Source organism: Mustela nigripes, chromosome 1 (assembly GCF_022355385.1).
Source record: "Mustela nigripes isolate SB6536 chromosome 1, MUSNIG.SB6536, whole genome shotgun sequence".
Classification (NCBI taxonomy): Eukaryota; Metazoa; Chordata; class Mammalia; order Carnivora; family Mustelidae; genus Mustela; species Mustela nigripes.
This window is the reverse complement of record NC_081557.1, coordinates 255,704,132-255,725,252: the sequence shown is the minus strand read 5'-3', so window position 1 is coordinate 255,725,252 and position 21,121 is coordinate 255,704,132.

Below are 21,121 nucleotides of genomic sequence, written 5' to 3'. Positions count from 1 at the left end.
AAGCTAAAGTATCTTAATCAGAAATTTAAAGTGTTTTCATGAATAGTTATAGATCAGGAATTTAAAGTGTTTTCCTGAATAGCTATAGACTTCTAGAGTAGCCATAGATTCAAATTAAAGAGTTAAATTTATTCATTTTCATTTGTCTGAGCAAAATTTCCATAAATCCTAGAAAATTCATGGAAAAGTACAAACAGAAGATGTTGTCTGATGATCAACCCAAAACTATATTAAGACTAGAGATTGTATGCAAGTTGAGGGTGAAATTTAATATCAGCAGCTAGAGTAGATCCTGTTAGCTATTCAAATTTTTATTTCCAGAGTGAAAATATAAACTGTAATAAGACTTTATAAAAGAAAAAGAAAATAATACCTGGACAATATAATGTTTTTATTAAAGCCTTTGTTAATGAAAATGCTCCAAAATGAAAAATAAATAAATAAATTAGAAGAAAGAAATGTAGGGTGCCTGGGTGGCTCAGTGGTTTAAAGACTCTGCCATCAGCTCAGGTCATGATCCAGGGTCCTGGGATCGAGCCTCACATCAGGCTCCCTGCTCAGCAGGGAGCCTGCTTCTTCCTCTTTCTCTCTACCTACCTCTCTGCCTACTTGTGATCTCTGTCTGTCAAACAAATAAATAAAATCTTAAAAAAAAAAGAAAGAAATGTAAATGTAAAAAAGTTCACATAATTTTTCCAGTTTTATTTTCAACATTGCTTAGTCAACAATTGTTTAAAAATTATGATTTACTTTCTCTTCGTTAACAATATTCAGACACAGTATGACTTATTTAAGTAAAGACATAAATAAGTATTTATTGTCTATATGATCCTACATTTTCTGCTTGTCCATCCACTCTCCTTAGTGAAATAGAGCTAAAGATTAGGGCAAATGGTAGCATGTTAACACTTTTACACATGTTCAGTGAAGCTGTGGCAGTGACAGACGCATGTTAGAGCAAAGAGTGGGGGTGGCTCAAAGCCACCTCTTCCTTTTAGCTCTTGCCTGCTTCTGTGGGTCTTTTCTAGATGTCAGGAATAAAGTAGGGGGAAAGATTAAAAACAGACATGACATTTTCTCTAGTACCGTTGACATTTTAAAAAACATATCCAAATGCTTCCTTAGTCAGAAAGATCTGTTCTAAAATTAATGCATAATGTGCCACTTTCTAAGTGACTATACAAAGAATATAGGTTCTGGTTTACTTCATATGTAGAATACCACTGGATGTTGTGTATAATTTACTGCATTCTTAAATTTCACATTTTCTATAAATCCATGTCCTCAGAGTAGGATGGTTGTCTAAAGTGAGATGCATGAGTAAGTGTTTTAGCTATTTTGAAATTAGTGGTGTTAAGTATGATTTCCGTTAATTCGTGCTGAGTACCTTTTATTTGCCCCACGTGCTACTTGGGAATATATAATACTTAACATACAAATTACGCTCTTCAAAAAGCTCAGTATTAATGCTGGAAAAAGACAAGAATAAAAAAAATATATTAAAATGAGATAACCATGGGCCCTTCAGTGGTTCAGTCAGTTAAGTGTCTGCCTTCGGCTCAGGTCATGATCCCAGGGCACTGGGATGAAGTCTGTATGGGGCTCCCTGCGCAGTGGGGAGTCTGCTTTTCCTCTATCCTTCCCCAACTGCTGGTGATCACTCTCTCAAATAGATAAAAATCTTTGAAAAAATAAATAAATACAATGAGATAACCGTTAATAGATTAGTTGATTATTCCATAGAGGAAGATAAAAATTTGGAAGATCACTGTACTTATTTATTTACTTTACTGAGCTGTTATTCTAGTAAGTGTAGAAGGCAGCATTCTAAGTGTCCCCCAAGATTTCTAGCCCCTATTAGGACACATTTTCACCCAGTTATTCAATCAATGCTAATCTAGGCACTACTTGAAAGAATTTTGTAGATCGAATTAACGTCCCAAAAGAGCTGACCTTAACATAGGGAATTTATCTGGGGTGAGCTTGACCTAATTACATGAGCTCTTTTAAGGGACAGAGTTTTTTCTGGCTGGTCACAGAAGATGTCAAAGAAATGCAGTCTGGCTGGATGAGAGAAAATAAACATTCATGTTGTAAACTGCCTCTGGGGTCACATGCCAAGGATCGAAGGTGGTTTCTAGATGCTGTGAGTGATCCCTCACTCAGAGCTAGCAGTAAAATGGAAACTCCAGTCCTATAAACACAATAAAATTAATTCTGCCAAAAATCAATGATATTGGAAGAGGTCCACAAGCTCCAGATAACTATACTCTTGGCCTTGATTTCAGCCTAATGACACTGCTGGAGAAGGTTATCCAGAGAATGTGACAACCAGTGGACCCTCCAGCTAAAGCCAAGCAACCCAACGCTCTTTACCTCCACCCTGGCCATTGTAACATACATTTTGCCTACTATTCCCACAGCAGGAGACATTTTCAAGGATGGAGCCTTGAGAAAGCAATGTGTCGAGAATATCTGACCTGAATATGTGACTAACCTCAGTTAAATCTTTATATAAATGTTTAAGTTTCTGGTGGGCCAGGGTAGAGATACACACCTTCTAGCCATTCAAGACAAGCCTTGGGATAATTTCCTTGCGTATTACATTGTCATTTACAAATCTGGAGTGGCCTTCTTCTTTTATTGGTCTCTCCTACCCTCTGTGTAAAGGGATAAGTTTCATATTTCTTCCAGGAAGTCTGAAATTTTTTAACCAATAGGTACCTGAGCAGAGAATCCAACCACACTGTGCCGAGATTTCGTGACCAACAGAAATTGTGAGTGAAACTTTCATTGCTCTATGGTCATGATATGGAGACTTAATTTGTTTTTTCCTAACACATATCTCTACCATAAATTTTTAAATTCTCTTAGAATTATATATATATATATATATATATATATATATATATATGACTTAATCAAGAAATAAATGAGTTGGAATTTTAGGCAGTGGAGTTTAAGTAGAAAAGTCATGAGTTTTGGAGTTGGGAAGGCTGAAATTGCAACAGCTAAATTTCTAAGTGTTCCAGTTTTCTTATATTAAAAAAGAAAAAACCCTGCTGGAAAAATTTCTCATTTTGGGATAACTTAAATAATACCTAAGACCTTATATGTTAGTGAACATGAGATTACTCAATATATGAAATGATAACACACTGATTAAACTGTGACATAAATTAGCTTTAAAATTTTAATTTAATTAAAAAATACAAAAAGACCCAGTCCTATGGATCCTTCTTTCTTGAATCTGACATCCATTCATTCCTTTCCATTCTTACTTTCATCATCCTAAAATCTATCAACTCATACATGAATCGCTAGAGCATCATGTCTCATCTCTACTTTAGTCAATACCAAATACACTCTAATCTATTAAAAAAATAATAGTAGCTTAGGTTCTAAGTATCCATGAACTCCCATAATATAACAGGAAACTTGTTCCACAAATGCATATAGTTAAATTGAGAAGCTCTCAATAAAATCTCAAAATTTCATATTAGTCTTTGACCTATAAAGTAACCACAAATTCTGCCTCTTCAATATTATTCATCATGCCATTTTTCTGATCTAAAACATGGGACAGTTCTTCACTGATATAAGGTTAAAGATTTTGATCTGGTCTTCTTTTTCACTTCTCTATGACTTACGATGACCTATCTGTCCTCAGGTCTTCTCCCTCAGCTGGAACCATGCATAAGTTCAGATCTAGCAGCTGTCAGTGTTTTGTAGATACTATAGTCTGATTTATTTATTGAAATTGTTTGTAAATCCTTAGTGTAGATATATCATGTTTGAATTCCATAAATGTTGATTGAAACTTTATTTTGTGTCGGGCATTATGCAGTGGCTTTTTCTCCTTCACTTCTCTTCATTTTCTCTCTCCATACCCACCCAAAAGTCCAAAGTTCAAGTTTTGCATCACAGAGCCATCTCACTCAAAATACACTCCCATCCTCTTTATCAATCTGAATCCCACACATTATTCAGAGTTCAATTCATAGTTGCTTCATTTATGTTTGTTCTACTATCATGTAGTAATGTTACCTTTGACCTAAATTTCTAGAGCATTTATAGTTAATCCTGCCTTTTTCAACATAATAGACTCTGACTTTGTATTGAGAAAAATATGTATATGTCCTACCACAATAACACATAAATGAACTTGAATTTGAGTCATGTGTATCTAGCATTAATTTATACAGACAGAAGGTATTTGATATTCATAAATTTTCCTGAAAGTAGTAAAAATGAATATTCCTCCTGGCTAATCATTGTGTTTGTTTGACATAGTTTCTTTCAGTATAAAGTAAAATAAATCTCTAGGGCCCACTATTTCTCTTTTCTTTTATTCCTTTATCTAAAACTTTATCATTAAAGTTAGTATCTCCTATCTCCATACATTAAAATAATCAATAAAAGAGCTGTTTGTCTACACTTAACCTATGAACTATAGTGACAGCTTTTGAGAGTTGCTAACTGTACAAGTTTTGAAACCAGACAAACCTGGAATTAAATTCTTTCTTTTTAATTTTTTAAAGGTTTTTTTTTTTTTTTTTTTTTTTTTTACAGAGAGAGAGAAAGTTGGCAGAGATGCAGGCAGAGAGAGGAGAAAGCAGGCTCCCTGTTGAGCAGAGAGCCCGATATGGGGCTCTATCCCAGGACCCTGGGATCATGACCTGAGCCGAAGACAGGCTTAACCCACTGAGCCAATCAGGTGCCCCAAACCTGGATTTAAAATCTATCTCCTACTTTTTAGGTTTTTGAGATTAATCATTTTAAGTCTCTAGCGATCTCATCACTTACTTTGCTTATCTAGTTAAAAAACAAAAACAAAAATTTAATTTGTTCATCTAGTTTTTTAAAAAGCAAAAAACAGAAACAACACCAAAATTCATCAGCATTAATTCTTATTTAGCATTCTACACATGGATCTTGAATGGTTTTACTGAACTCAGTTTTGTTTATTTGTTTGTGAAAGGGGTCCTCTCAGACAATACTTGTATAAAAGAAAATTTTATCTCCCCCCCCAAAAAAAGAAAGCAAACATTTATTCAACAGGGATAGCTAGTCTTATTGTTTTCCAAGTCCAGGAAGCTAAGAATTCTGAAATATAACTTTCATTATCACTACATGGAGTTTTCTCATTTTAGTCATTACAACATTTGAAAGATATTGCTTGACTTCTCATAATCTTTCTGCATCTGCCATTTCTGTTTAATGGTATTCAAGATTATAGCCAGCTTGGTTTAAGTTTGGTGGAGATCTTGCAAACAAAATAGTGCATAGCTGTTTTATTTTAATAAAATTTCTCGGCAGATTACACTTCCACTAGCCCTAACAACACTTTTTTTTCTAGGCTCTATTTTTATACAAATGTACAAAGTCTATATCTCTAAAGAATAAGTATAATAACCATCAAAATTACTCAACAATTTATTTTATTTTATAAATTTTATTTTATAAAATTTATTTTATTTTATAAAATAAATTGCAGAGTATTTTTAATTTTATTTTATAAAATAAATATTCATGTCCATATCAATAACAAGAATACATTTATTATTAAACATTTAACTGATAAACAGTAGGAAGCAAATGAACATTACTTTGAAATGTAACATCTAGGAATAAATTGCTATATAATTGTTGTTTTTAGATTAAATTTGGACTTACAATGAGACTTATTCATTCCAGGTTGAGGTTATTAGGACCTAAGAATAACATTGCTTGAATGGGTCTGTATAACCGTGTGGCTACTTGGCTTCCCATTGTGTGTTTTCTCATTCACATAAGACCTTCTATTTGAACGAGCATTGAAAAGGGTAGTTCAATCAAAATGTTAAAATTATATCAAATTTAGACCCATTTTTTTTTTTCCAATTTCAACTAGATACTCTTTTTCTGACCTCCATTTCTGCTGATACTCTATCTTTGCCAATGTTTGGAGTCACCTTAATTGAAACCTGAATGATACATGTGCACACTTAACGACTATTGCCTTATGGTTGGTCAGTCTCATGTGCACATCTTCTAGTTCTCACAAGAGTTTGGGGTACAGTAAATGTTGAGAAAACTAATTGTTACTTAAGAAAATTCAACTTTCAATTCATAAAATGTTGCCTTATTCAATGCCTAAGAAACTCACAAATAAAAATCAGTGGTGTTCTGACATGTTTTTCAAAGTTTACTGTTCTCTGGAAAGAATGTTAAAAAATATATCTATCAAAGCTTGTATAAAAGTCGTCTGTCTAAAACACAGCTATTTTTCCACTGAATGTCTCCTGTTCAAACATTTCCTTAAAGGCACTGTATTAGGATTTGATGTCAGTGAAAAGCATTTTGTCTACAGATTCAGCCAAAGAAACAAAATCTATAATGCCATCTTTATTTAATTGGTAAACTGAAAGAGAAAAGAAAGAGAGACCATATGGATAACTATGATCAGATATGGAGAGAAATATAAATTGGAGACTTGGCATTAAGCTCTGATGAGATTATTCTTATTAAAGCAAACTTGCTAAGAATATTGTCTGTTGTAAAAGAAGCGATTATTGACATTTTAATTATATCATTAAGTAGCATGTGAGGAAATGCAATGAAAGCAAATACCACACAAAATATCTCAATATATAAAGAGAAATATTGAGCTATGTATAATACTGTCTCTATCAGAGCTCTAAAATATAGCTTCAGTGAACTCTCTACAAAGGGATGGGTAGGATGGGCATCTTAAAAACCTGAACCAGTGGGAGAAAATGGCCTTCCATCTGACTTCCAAGATGGAGGTGGATGGTTATGCATGCTATTGAAGAAGATCCTCAAGGCATGGTTCTCAAACCTGAATTTTAATGAGATATATGATGTGTCTTGGTAATGAGAGAGATGACTGAAATCAGTTGCGAGTTCAAGCACACTTTTATTCTTTTCTCCTTGTTTCTGTAGAGAGGACCATTGCAAAATGTCATGTGTAGTGTTCTTTAGCACTGATCTTAAATTCAGTAAAACTCAGAATTATAGACTCTATAGTCTCAGTTTTAATTTGTAAAAAAAAAAAGGGGGGGGGTAAACATAATAACCTTTAAAGTAATTGTGCAAATTTAATATCTGTTGAAGAAATTTTTAAAATGTTATATTAGTCAGGATCCCCCTAGGGAAAGAGAAATTTCTCTCAAAATGCTTGAAATCGAAGGAGATTGACTCAGTGGTAATGGAAGAGCTATGAAGTCACACTGGGGATGGTGTCATATTTAGCAATAGCAGGGGACACTACGAACTCTAAATGTATTATAAAGTGAGGAGGTGGTAACATGGGCACCTATAGAATGGGTAAGCTAAGGGCTACTCACACAGCTTAAAGCCTATTTAGTCAGAGGCGGGACCAAAGGGAATGGAGAAACTGCCAGAGAAAGGAGGAAGAATACTTGGTTCACCACTGTTTCCTTTTGGTTTCACTCAGCCACAAGTCTGCTGCCACAGGAACCTGGCAAATGTAGCCTGCAGTCAGCCCCCCTTCCACAGAGTCCAGCACCCAGCAGTCAAGGAATGAACTTAAGAAAAGACACACAAAGTAGTGGTTTGTGATTTACATATGTGCTTGGTAGATGCTGCATCTCTGATATCTACCATTTACTTCTGAAATATTTTTAGTATCTTGCATGTTTCAAAAAATGTGTCTTTTGGTAAATCAGTTCCACAGAATGTTTATATATATAATATTCTGTGGAACTAATTATATATATAAACATTCTGTGGAATAGATATAGATATAGATATTTCCTCAAACAAGGGAATTTAACAAAGTTAAACAAGATTGTCCATTTCAGAATTTTAAGAACCTCATTCTGAATGTGATTCTTGTAAACAGTGATATATTATTTAGTCTTCCAAACTTAATTGACTTTGGAATCCCTTATCCTTGATTAAAGATTTTGATAAAACTGGAATCTTTCCCTTTATTCCTATAAACTCTATAAAGTTTATGTAATTTTGATATTCATTGCTTATTTTGGTATTATTCTTAGAATATATTGCAGCTAATAATACAAAACAGAAATTCCAGGATCAGGAACTAATTTAAAATCATATTCTGATTTTAAATTCTCAAAATAGTCACACGCATGCGCACACACACACACACACACACACACACACAAAACAATTGGTGAACATACCTAAATTGTTTCAGAAATCATCATGGGACTCAGATTATTAGATTCTGGTGTGGGCTATTTCTACAAAGGCAGATATAAGCAGAAACTGATCCTGACATCTTATTTTCCCAGCCTTATCTCTTGCCATTTCTCAGTACTTCTCCAGACCTTCCTTATCTTCATGCTAATCATTACTCAAGGATTTCCTTGACCCAGTAATTTTACTTGTAGGGTTGCCCCTGCTAAAATGCTCTGACATTCCTTTGCACCTGCCACAAATCAACTAGGGCTTCAATTCTCAGTCCAAATGCTGTATGTTTTATAAAATCTGTCCCTCTGTGCAAAGGAATTGCTCTTTCAATTTAGTTATGATTATACCTATTAAAGTCTCTTTTATGCTACTCTTTTATGCCACTAATCACATAGCATCATAGTTAGCTAGAAATTTTTTTTTGTTAGCATATAATGTATTATTTGTTTCAGGGGTACAGGTCTGTGATTCATCAGTCTTACACAATTCACAGGGCTCACCATAGCACATACCCTCTCCAATGTCCATCACTCAACCACCCCATGCCCCCACCTCCTTCCAATCCAGCAACCCTCAGTTTGTTTCCTGAGATTGTCTCCCTCTCCAGTTTCATCTTGTTTCAGTTTTCCCTCCCTTTCACTATGTTCCTCTGTTGTGTTTCTCAATATCCTCATATCAATGAGATCATATGATAATTGTCTTTCTCTGATTGATTTATTTTGCTTAGCATAATACCCTCTAGTTCTAGCCACATCATTGCAAATGGCAAGATTTCTTTCTTTCTTTTTTTTTTAATTTTTTGATAGCTCAGAATTAACTAGAAATTTCTCTTTCTCCTCTGATATGATAAAAATCCCAAGTTAAAGATTACATTTCATGCTTGGCTATATCCTCAGTTATTTGCACAGTAACTGGACCCTTTTAGCCATTCGGTTAATATGAGTATTTACTAAAATGACTTGAACTTTGGCTCATAAAGGTATACAAATAACAACAACAACAATAAAACATAATTTGGAAATTACAATTTGCTGTATTGTCCCAGAAACTACCTGAGTTATTTAATTCACGTTGTATGTGAAGGCATAACATTGATCTATACATCCTATTAAAATATTATTCCATGGGCAAACTTACTTAGCCCTCAATCTCCACTAAGCAAATTCAGTATGCACCCCAATACTTCTATTTTGGTATTCATCTAAGTACTTTCCCTCCTGTGTACAAATGGATAACCCTCTATTTTACCCCCAAGGCATATTCAAGCTTGAAAAGGGCTGTAGTAATCCAAAAAGAGAAGTGTACGCTGTTCATTCCAGCAAACCATGGCTATCAAAGAGAATGCCAAAGGGCATTATTCATTAAAAAATGAATTAACAAGGCTTTCTGCAATTTTGCTGCACATTTTGCTTTTACAAAAGACTAAAAGAATGCAGTGGATCCAAAGCAAAAAATACATTCTGGCAAGTATTCAAATGCAAATTCGGCTATGCTGAGTGTTCAGGTGACAGCCAGGGTTGTTTATATATTGTCTATCATTGTAACAGTGATGCACTCAGACAATCTAATTAGGTTATTAAAATTACCTGTTTGAGAAAGACTAGATTTCCCTGAAAGCTTCTACATAAAGCTATTTTTGAATGGCACAGAAAGATGTATGAGGATCCTTTATGCAAAAGAAAAAAAAAACATGAAGAAAAAAATCAAAATAGCAAAACAAATAAAATCAAAACCAAAACACACACAGATACAAACAAAACAAAACAAAACAAAACAAAAAACCAGTTTGTTAAGTCGGGATTGATTTACAATTCTATGTAATTACTTAACTATGAATTCAAATTGTCTCACTTTATCCCATATATTACGTTTCAAGTTTTTGCCTCTCCTTTACTATGTTTGAAGCACCCCTTCATTACCAATTCATCTGGTCTATCATGTGTATCTTTCCTTTGCCTACATCATTATCCTTTAGTGACTCCTGGTTTTGCCATTACCTTTAATCCTCTCTGCTATAAACATCTCTCAAAATTTTAATAGTCTCAGCAGAAAGTAGAAGCAAAAACCTTATGAGGAATGGACACTGCCAGCTTGCCTGAATAACGGAGTAGGATTTATGATGGATCCTTAGCAGAATACACTTTGTAGTTTCTGCCCAGAGATATTTCTAATCGTTTGTCCTAAAATGCTCAGTTAAATGAACTTTATCATCATCATTATTATTTTTTATTTATTTGAAAGAGAGAGTGGGAGAGAGAGGGAGAGAGAGAGAAAGAGAGCACAAACAGGGGGAGGGGCAAAGGGAAAGAGAGAAGCAGACTCCAAGCCCAGCTGGAGCTCCATTCCAGGACCCTGAGATCAGGTCTGATCTGAAGGCAGATGCTTAGCCAACTGAGCCACCCATATGCCCCAGTTAAATGAACTTTAAATGCAATTTTATTTCTAGTAAGACAGACCTCTAGCTCAACCACTCTAAGGAATGTCTTCTGTTCCCATTTGTTAATATTATACAACCATACGAATGACCACAATGATCCACTAATATTTTCTAGTTAATTATTATAGCAGAGATGGTTCCTTTCGTGTCCAGCCTAACCAATATGACAATAAGCACTTGAGCTGTCCATCCAAGCAGGCTTAAAGAGTCAGCAACAAGTTGAGAAATAAAAAGTATATAGTGGATCTAATATAATTTGGACAACAAAAACAAAAGGATAATTATATATATATTTTATTATGCTCTGTAGAAAGAGAACTGTTATAAAACTGGGCAAAAAGTTCTAACATTAAGATTTTATTTTTCTATGTGAAATCAGTGGTACTATCTTTATCCAGTTACATATAGAATGGCAGGAACACTTGGAATTTATCAGTATGAAAATAAGTGGAATAAATCTCCGTGGGTTTAATGCATACTTAGAGTAAGCTGAATTCAGGACTCATTATATTTTATAAAAATCTTATTCATAATTTCAGCAATTTCCATAGTGTAATGTGGACATTTACCTTTGCACAGTTTGCACAGGAAAGATTGTTGAATAAATGAAATTTAAGGAATACTAATTAACAGAAATATTTATCCCACTTCAAAAGAAAAAGAAATGTTCTCAGAGCTTGAGACTGAGCAATCTAGGGCACCTGAGTGGCTCAGTGGGTTAGGCCTCTGCCTTCGGCTGGGGTCATGATCTCAGGGTCCTGGCATCAAGTCCTACATTGGGCTCTCTGCTCAGCGGGGAATGGGTCCCCTCCACCCACCTCTCTGCCTACTTGTGATCTCTCTCTGTCAAATAAATAAATAAAATTTTCAATATATATATATATATATATATATATATATATATATTTTTTATTTTTTTTTTTTTAAAAAGCAGCAATCTACATTAGGCCCAATCTTCTTTTGCAGACTTAACTCTACTAGAAACCTATGCTTATTTCCCCTCAGCCAACCTAGAATACTTGCAGTTTTCAGGACCAACATGCGTTTAATCACAATTGCCTTTTTGACCTTGTTTTCTCTGTCCACAAGGTCTCTTTGCTATGCACTAGACACTACAAGATAGATATATGTTTTGAGGCATTTCAAAATTTTATTTTTTATAATTGAAAAATAGATAAAGCTTCTATATCTCTTAGAAGTGTAAGTGTTATTCAATTATAGTGACCAAAAGAGTTGAAAGGCAAAAATAGAAGGATCGGCACATCCCTGAGAAGAAACAGACCTCCTAGATTAATACTGGGTTTGAGTCCCAGTGTTCAGGGTTCTTTGGATGTTGACTGATATATCCCCAAATATCGAAAATAGTGCTTGATAAAAAAATGGGATCTCAAATATTTGAGAAAGGGAGGAAGGGAGAGAGGGAGGAAGGAATTTTACTGCATGATTTCATATATATAAATATATATAAGTAATATATACAAACATTTATACACATATATACATACATTATATATATACATATATATCCTATGTGTGAGTGTATGTGTGTGAGTGTGTGTGTGTTTGTGTGTGTGTGTGTGTGTATACACACACATACATATATACATCCTAGGAGAATTTCGTTACTCTTTACTCTTGAGGGCATTTTATCAAAAGTCTCTTCCTTTCCTTCCCAAATTATGAGCTTATATCCCCTACCTATACTATATAGCTCTGCCAAAGAGGCATATGAAGATTGAAGATTGTACTACAGTACAATTTGCCAGTTAAAAAATAAATAAATTAAAATGAAAACTAGAAACAGGGACCTCTTGGGAAGATGGTAGAGTAGAAGTGTCCTAAATTCAACTCGCCTCAGGGATACAACTAGATAAAACTCCCATCAGTGTAAATAAGCAGTAAAGGACCCAAAGACTTGCAGAACAAATTTCACAACTAAATGTAGAGAAGAGACAACACTGAAGAGGGTAGGAAAGCAAATATGTGGTAGGAAGCTAAACTCCACAGGTCTGGCCTCCAGAAGGAGGGAGCCACAGTTATGGAGAGGGGTGGAAAACAGACTGTCACATTGGGGAGCCTGCAGAAGGAAGATGAATCCCAGTAGCATTTGGTTATGGAAATCAGAGGGGACAAGTTATCTAAGTTCTTACAACCAACAGGACTTAAAGCCTAGACTTAAAATACCAGAGGGTCTGGTTCTGGGAGAACCTGGAGGGTAACAGGAAGCTGAGTCCCTGACCTTAAAGAGAAAGCATAAGAAACAGTCCTCAGAGACATGGCACAGAAGCAGCAGTTTGTAATCACCTGCGCCATACATATAGGAGGGAGAGTTATTTACTAATCTGAGTTCCCTGAGAGACTCTCCAGGAACAAAGAAGCTGCAGGTGCCATTTCCCTCCCTCCCACACCCCCCAAAATAAAGACATGGCTACCTCCAGGATCAAACGCAACACTGAAATTCACTACCTGAATTGCTTCGTTGCCAGACCCCCTCCAGATAGGCGTGTCTCAGTCCTGATGCCACAGGTCTCCTCTCCCAGAAAACTTGCACAAATCTTGCCAACACTAGTCTCCCAATGACACAAGTCTCCCAATGACGCAGGGCTTTAGTCCCTACTGATCACCTCCCAAAGAGGACATGCACACCTTGTTAAAACTGCCCCTCCCACCCACCCACCCCTTGCTGACATACTCAGGCCACCTTATTCTCAGCTTTGGCTACACATTCCCTGTGCAAGAGGACCAGTACCTTCTTGTTAAAAGTATGCACCCACTATTTTCAAGAGCAAAAGATGTAGCTGGTTTTCCCAACACATAGAAATAGACACGTAGAATTACACAAAATAAGGAGACAGAGGAATATATCCCAAAGGAAAGAACAGGATAAAATCATAGCAAGAGACCTAAGCAAAACAGAAATAAGTAATATGCCTGATACAAAACTTAAAGTAATGCTTATAAAGACACTTTTTGGGGCTTGAGAAGACTGGAGGATGTCAATAAGACCCTGAACTCAGAGATCAAAAAGAACCAGCCAGAGATGAAGAGCAAAATAAATGAAATTAAAAATATACTAGATAGTGGGGCACCTGGATGGCTCAGTTGATTAAACATCTGCCTTTGGTCCAGGCCATGATCCCAGAGTTCTGGGATCAAGCCTCATATCAGACTCCCTGCTCAATGGGGAGTCTACTTCTGCCTCTGCCCCTCCCCTCAACCTGTGCTCTCTCTCTCTTTCTCTCTAATAAGTAAAATATTAAATATATATATATATATATAGGATAATTTGGATATAAATTGGATAAATATATATATATTGGATGGAATAAATAGCAGTCTAGAAGAAGCAAAAGAATGAGTCAGTGACCTAGGGGACAGAGTATTAGAAAGTATTCAAACTGAGCAGGTAAAAGAGAAAAAAAAATTATATGCAAAATGAGAACAGACATAGGGAACTCAGTGACTACGTCAAACATAATGTGAATGTTAATTCACATTATAGGAATCCCAGGAGAAGAAAAGAGAGAAAAGGAGGTAAAACATTTACTTGAAGAAATAATAGCCAAAAACTTCCTGAATTTGGGGAAGGAAACAGAAATTCAGATACAGGAAGATCTGAATTCTACAACAAAATCAACCCAAGCAGGTCCACACCAAGACACATACTAATTAAAATGACAAAAAGGAGTGATAAAGATAGAATTTTAAAAGCAGCAAGAGAAAGGAAAATTGTTATATATAAGAAAAACCCCACAAGCCCACCAGCAGATATTTATATAGAAATTTTGCAGTTCAGAAGACAGTGGCATGATATATTCAAAGTGCTGAAAGGAAAAAAAAAATCTGCAGCCAAGAATAAGGCATCCATCCAGCAAGGCTACAATTCAGAAGAGAAGGAGATATAGAGTTTCTAGGGCAAACAAAAGTTAGAGGAGATTATGACTACTGGACCAGCCCAACAAGAAATGTTAAAGGGGACTCTTTGAGTGGAAAGAAAAGACCATAAATAAAAGTAAGAAAAGCAGGACGTACAAAGACTGTAAAAATAAGTGTATCTGTAAAAATCAGTCAAAGGATTCACAAAATAAAAAGAAGTAATATGCCATATACTCAAACCATGGGGAGAAGAGAAGTAAAGATGGGTTGAAACTTAAGCAACTATCAACTTAAGATAGACTGCTATAAGTAGATGACATTATATATAGACCTATGGTAACCACAAATCATAAATCAGTAATAAATATACAAAAAGTTAAAAAAAAAGAATCAAATATATCACTAAAGAGAAACAACGTACAGTGAGATAAGAGCAAGGGAAACAAGGAATAGAGAAGATCCACAAAACCAAACACAAAACAAAAAACAAAATGACAATAAACACACACTTATCAATAATTACTCTGAATGTAAATGGAACAAATATTCCAATCACAAAGATGCAGTGTGACAGAATGGTTAAAAAAAAAAAAAAGACTCATTTGTATGCTGCCCACAAGAAACTCACTTCACACTTAAAGACACATGCAGATGGAAAGGGAGGGAATAGAAAATTGTTTAACATGCAAACGGATGTGAAAAGAAAGCCAGGAAAGCAATACTTGTATCAGGAAATAATGACTTTAGGACAAACACTATAATAAGAGACGAAGAAGGACATTATATAATCATTAAAGGGGCAATCCAGCAAGACAATATAACAATTGTAAATATTTATGCATTCATATGGATGCTTATGGGCACCCAAATACATGAAACAGTTAATAACAAATATAAAGAACCTAAATGATAGTAACACAATAATAAAAGAGGAACTTCCTAACTCACTTGCATCAATGGGAGATCATCAAAACAGAAAATCAAAAAGGAAACAGTGGCAGTAAATGACACATTGGACCAAATGATTTTAATAGATGTATTTAGACCGCTACATTCTAAAACAGAGAATACACATTCTTTCCTGTTTTCTTTTCCTTTCTTTTCTTTTAAGATTTTATTTATTTATTTAACAGAGAGAGAGTGAGAGAACACAAGCAGAGGCAGTGGCAGAGTGAGAGGGAAAACCAGGCTCCCCATGTTATTATGTTTGACGTAGTCACTGAGTTCCCTATGTCTTTTCTCATTTTGCATATAATTTTTTTTTTCTCTTTCATTTTTTAAAAATGAAAAAGCAGGGAGCCCAGTGCAGGGTTTATTCCTAGGACCCTGGGATCATGACTTGAGCCAAAGGCAGATGCTTAACTGACTGAGCCACCCAGGCACCCCATGAATACACAGCCTTTTTAGGCACACATGGAACACAATCCAGACTAGATCACATTTTAGGTCATGAAAGAAATTTCAACAATTTCAAAAAGATCAAAGTCATTCCCATGCATCAAATGTGGTTCTAAGAGGTAAACTTATAGCAAGATAGGCTTATCTGAAGAAGCAAGAAAAAAATTTTCAAATAAACCCAACCTTACAACTGAAGGCAGTAGAAGAACACACAAAACCCAAATCCAGCCAAAGAAGAAAATTATAATATGAAAACAGAAATAGATGTTATGGAAACGAAAACAAAACAAAACAAAACAGATCAATGAAACAAGGAGCTAGTACTTTGAAAAGATCAACAGGAGACATCTGGGTGGCTCAGTCTGTTAAGCATCTGCCTTCAGCTCAGGTCATGATCCTGGGGTCCCGGGACAGAGTCCTACAACAGGCTCTGTGCTCAGTGGGGAGCCTGCTTCTCCCTTTGACTGCCTCTCACCCTCCTATGCTCTCTCCCTTCTCTCTCTCTCTTTCTCTGTCAATAAATAAAATCTTTTAAAAAATGAAAAGATCAACAAAACTAATAAACCTCTAGTCAGACTCATAAAAATAAAGAGAGAGACAGAGAAAGTCTCAACCAAAATCAGAAATGAAAGGAGAGAAATAACTACTGACACCACAGAAAGACAAAGATTGTGAGAGAGCATTATGGAAACATATGTCAACAAACTGGACGACCTAGAAGACCTGGACAAATTCCTAGAGTATATCACCTGCCAAAAATGAATCAGAAAGAAACAGAAAATTGGAACAGCCCCATTACAAAGCAATGAAATTGAATCAGTAATTACAAAACCCCCAACAAACAAGAGTCTAGGATTTGATGGTTTCGCAGGTGAATTGAACCAAACATTTAAAGGAGAGGTAATACATATTCTTCTTAAACTTTTCCAAAAAAAACAGAAGAGGATGGAAAACTTCCAAATGCATCTTATGAAACAAGCATTACCCTTACTCCAAAACCAAATAAAAAAAGAGACAACAATATAAGACAACTATAGACTCCAATTATCTTTGATGAAGAAAGATGCAAAAATCCTCAACAAAATATTAGTAAACCAAATCCAACAATACATTAAAAAAAAAATCACTCACTACCACCAAGTGTGATTTAATTCCCAGGATGCAAAGGTGGTTCAATATTGGCAAATCAATTAGCATGATACCTCACATTAGCAAGAGATATTATAAAAACTATATGATCATTTCAGTAGATGCAGAAAAAGAATGTGGCAAAGTATAACATGCATTTATGGTAAAAAGCCTCAAAACAGTAGGTTTAGAGGGACCATACCACAACATAATAAAGGCCATATATGAAAAACTGTTGAATAATATCATCCTCAATGGTGAAAAATGGAGCAAATTTCCCCTAAGTTCGGGAACAAGACAAGGATGTCCATTTTCACCACTTTTTTTTTTTAAGATTTTATTTATTTATTTGACACAGAGAGAGAGAGATCACAAGCAAGCAGAGAGTCAGGCAGAGAGAGAAGGGGAAGCAGGACCCCTGCTGAGCAGAGAGCCTGATGTGGGGCTTGATCCCACGACCCTGAGATCATGACCTGAGCTGAAGGCAGAGGCTTAACCCACTGAGCCACCCAGGTGACCCCATTTTCACCACTTGTATTTAACATACTACTGAGGTCCTTGCCACAGCAATTGCACAAAGGAAAGGCATAAAAGGCACCCAATTGGTAAGGAATCAGTAAAATTTTCAATATTTGTGAATTCCATGATATGGAATGTACTTATGTATAGAAAACCTGAAAGGCTCCACCAAAAATCTACTAGAACTGACAAATTATTTTAGTGGTCATAGGATACAAAATCAATGTACAGAAACCTGCTGCATTTCTTTACCCTAATGATGAAGGAGCAAAAAAAAAAAAAAAGAAAGAAATTAAAAATCTTATTTACAATTGCACCAAAAACTCTAAAATACCTAGGATTAAATTTAACCAAGGAGGCTAAAGACCTGCTCTCTAAAGACTATAAAACACTGAAGAAAGAAATTGAAGAAGACACAAAGAAATGGGAAGACATTCCACGCTCATGGATTGGAAGAAAAAACATTGTTAAAATATCCATACTACCCAAAGCATCTACATATTTAATGCAATCCTTATCAAAATAACCACATCATTTTTCACAGAACTAGAAAAACAATCCTAAAATTTGTATGGAACTACAAAAGACTCCAAAGCAATCTTTGAAAAGAAAAACAAAACATAACCCCCCAATTTTAGTTATATTACAAAGCTCTAGTAATAAAACAGTATGGTACTGGCACAAAAAAAAAATTAAACATAGATCACTAGAACATAATATAAAGCCTAGAAATAAACCCACAATTATATGGCCAATTAATCTTTGACAAAGGAGAAAAGAATATCCAATGGAAAGACCTTCTCTTCAACATATGGTTCTGAGAAAAATGTATTACATGTGAAAGAATGAAACTAGACCACTCCTACACCAAACACAAAAATAAATTCATGAATTAAGGACCTAAGTGTGAGACACGAAACCATAAAATCCTAGAAGATAGCACAGGCAGTAATTTCTTTGACATTGGCTATAACAACATCTTTCTAGATATGTCTCCAGAGGTAAGGGACACAAAAGCAAAAATAAACTGTTGTGACTACATCTAAATAAAAAGCTTCTGCCCAGCAAAAGAAACAATCAACACAATTAAAAGACAATCTACTGAATGGTAGAAGATATTTGCAAGTGATGTATCTGATAATGGGTTAGTATCCAAACTTACAAAACTCATCACACAAAAACCAAATAATTCAATTTAAAAAATGGGCAGGAGAAAAGAATAGACATTTCTCCAAAGAAGACATATAGATGGACAGCACACACATGATAAGATGCTGCACATCACTCCTCATCAGGGAAAAATCAAAACTACAATAAGAGATCACCTCACACCTCTCAGTCTGGTTAAAACCAACAATATGAAAAACAGTAAATGATTGCAAAGGAGGTGGAGAAAAAGTAGCCGTCTTGTATAGTTGGTAGGAATAATTTGAGGAGGAATAATTGTGAAGGACAGTATGGAGAGTTCTCAAAAATCAAAAATACAATGACCATATGATCCTGTAATTGTAGTAAAAAGTCTGACCATGAAAACACTAATTCAAAGGGATACATGAGCCCTATGTTTATTGTAGCATTTGTTACAACAGCCAAATTACTGAAGAGCTAAAGTATCCACTGACAGATGAATGGATAAGGAAGTTTTGTGTGTATATACATATGTACATATATATACACACACACATATATACACACATATACATATACATATATATAAACACCCACACACATACATATATAAACATGTATATACACATACACATACATATTCCATTATATAGAAATTATATATATATATGTATATATACATATTTGTGTGTGTGTGTGTGATGGAATACTATTCAGCCATTAAAAAAGAATGAAATCTTGCCCATTTGCCACAATGGCTAGATCTAGAGAGAATAACGCTAAGAGAAAGACAAATACCACAATTTCAGTCATATGTGGTATTTAACAAATGAACAAGAGAAAAAAAAAAAAAGGAGGGAGACACTGAAAAAGAGACTAACCACAAAGCACAAACTGGTGGTTACCAGAGGGGAGGCTGGGGAGTGAAACAGGCGAAGGGGTTAAGAGTACACTTACCTTGATGAGCACTGAGTAAAATATGGAACTGTCAAATCACTATATCGTACACCTGAAACAAAGATAACACTGCATGTTAACTACACGGGAATTTAAGTTTTTAAAAAATGACTAGAAATAATATGTTATTCAGAATAGGAAATAAAATATGATTTAATCATAAAATGGAATTTTGAGTATAAAGAAGTTCATTGAACAGATAAGACATAGGAATCAATGTGGATAAATCTCAAAATCGCAATGGTGGGGCACCTGGCTGGCTGAGTTGGTAAAGCGCATGACTCTTGACTCAGGGTCATGAGTTTGAGCACCACATTGGGTGTAGAGATAACTTAAAAACAAAACCTTAAAAAAAAAAAAAGTCACAATATTGACCAAATATAGGAAAGTTATAAATCTATATATGTACTATATAATATTAAATATTCAAATATTTTAACCCCCCCTAAAACAATAGAGTATAGGATTTTAGATATTTAAAGACCAAAAAAAACACAAATAACAAAACCTGAAGGACACATCCAAATACAGAAGAGTAGTTACTTTAGTTACTTTATGAGGTTCTTAGAAGGGGAAGAAGCTGGGGCTTTGCTTTTCTGTATTGCCTTTTACGTATAAGGAAAAATAAGCACACATTCTGAATCAAAGATAATGAAGGAATTGTGCATTGTTAATGTCTCTTTAATCTTTGTAATGTATTTATAAATATATCTATTATACCATTTTCTACTACTTTTTGTAGTTCAACCTTATTGACAATGAGGAACAATTTGTACAATACACAGCAAAGCAGCCCATTTGCCTTTCTCATTTCCTTTGTAAGAGCAGTCAGTATTTAACTCTGGTATAGTTATGGTACCTTCAATAAATACTGAATAAGCCTTATTATGTAAAAATCAAATTAGTGTGTGGTTTACCGACATTAGAAAGGTAAACACCAAATGATTCAGGTAAAAAGTATTTAAGGATTTCCTTATTAATCATAAGTCTGTTTTATAGGGATGCCTGGGTGGCTCAGTTGGTTGGACGACTGCCTTCGGCTCAGGTCATGATCCCGGAATCGCAGGATCAAATCCCACATCAGGCTCCCAGCTCCATGGGGAGTCTGCTTCTCCCTCTGATCTTTTCCTCGCTCATGCTCTCTCTCACTGTCTCTCTCTCTCAAATAAATAAATAAAATCTTTAAAAAAAAATAAGTCTGTTTTATAGATTATTAACTATTCAATAGCAGTTTAAGAGGAAAGAATCTTAAGAATCAGATAAGAAAAATCATGCCAGAATTTAACCAAAGGAGCATATACTTATGATTAAATTAAATATTTACACAGCTTGATTTAAAGTTAATTTTATCTCTATATGTCAAAATGCAACCACTGCCAAATGTCAGTCTTATTTTTTTTTCCAATTGATAAGAATATTGCTTAAAAATATCTGATGATGGAGAAATAAGGATATATTTTATTTTATTTTTTATTATTTTTTAAGATTTTATTT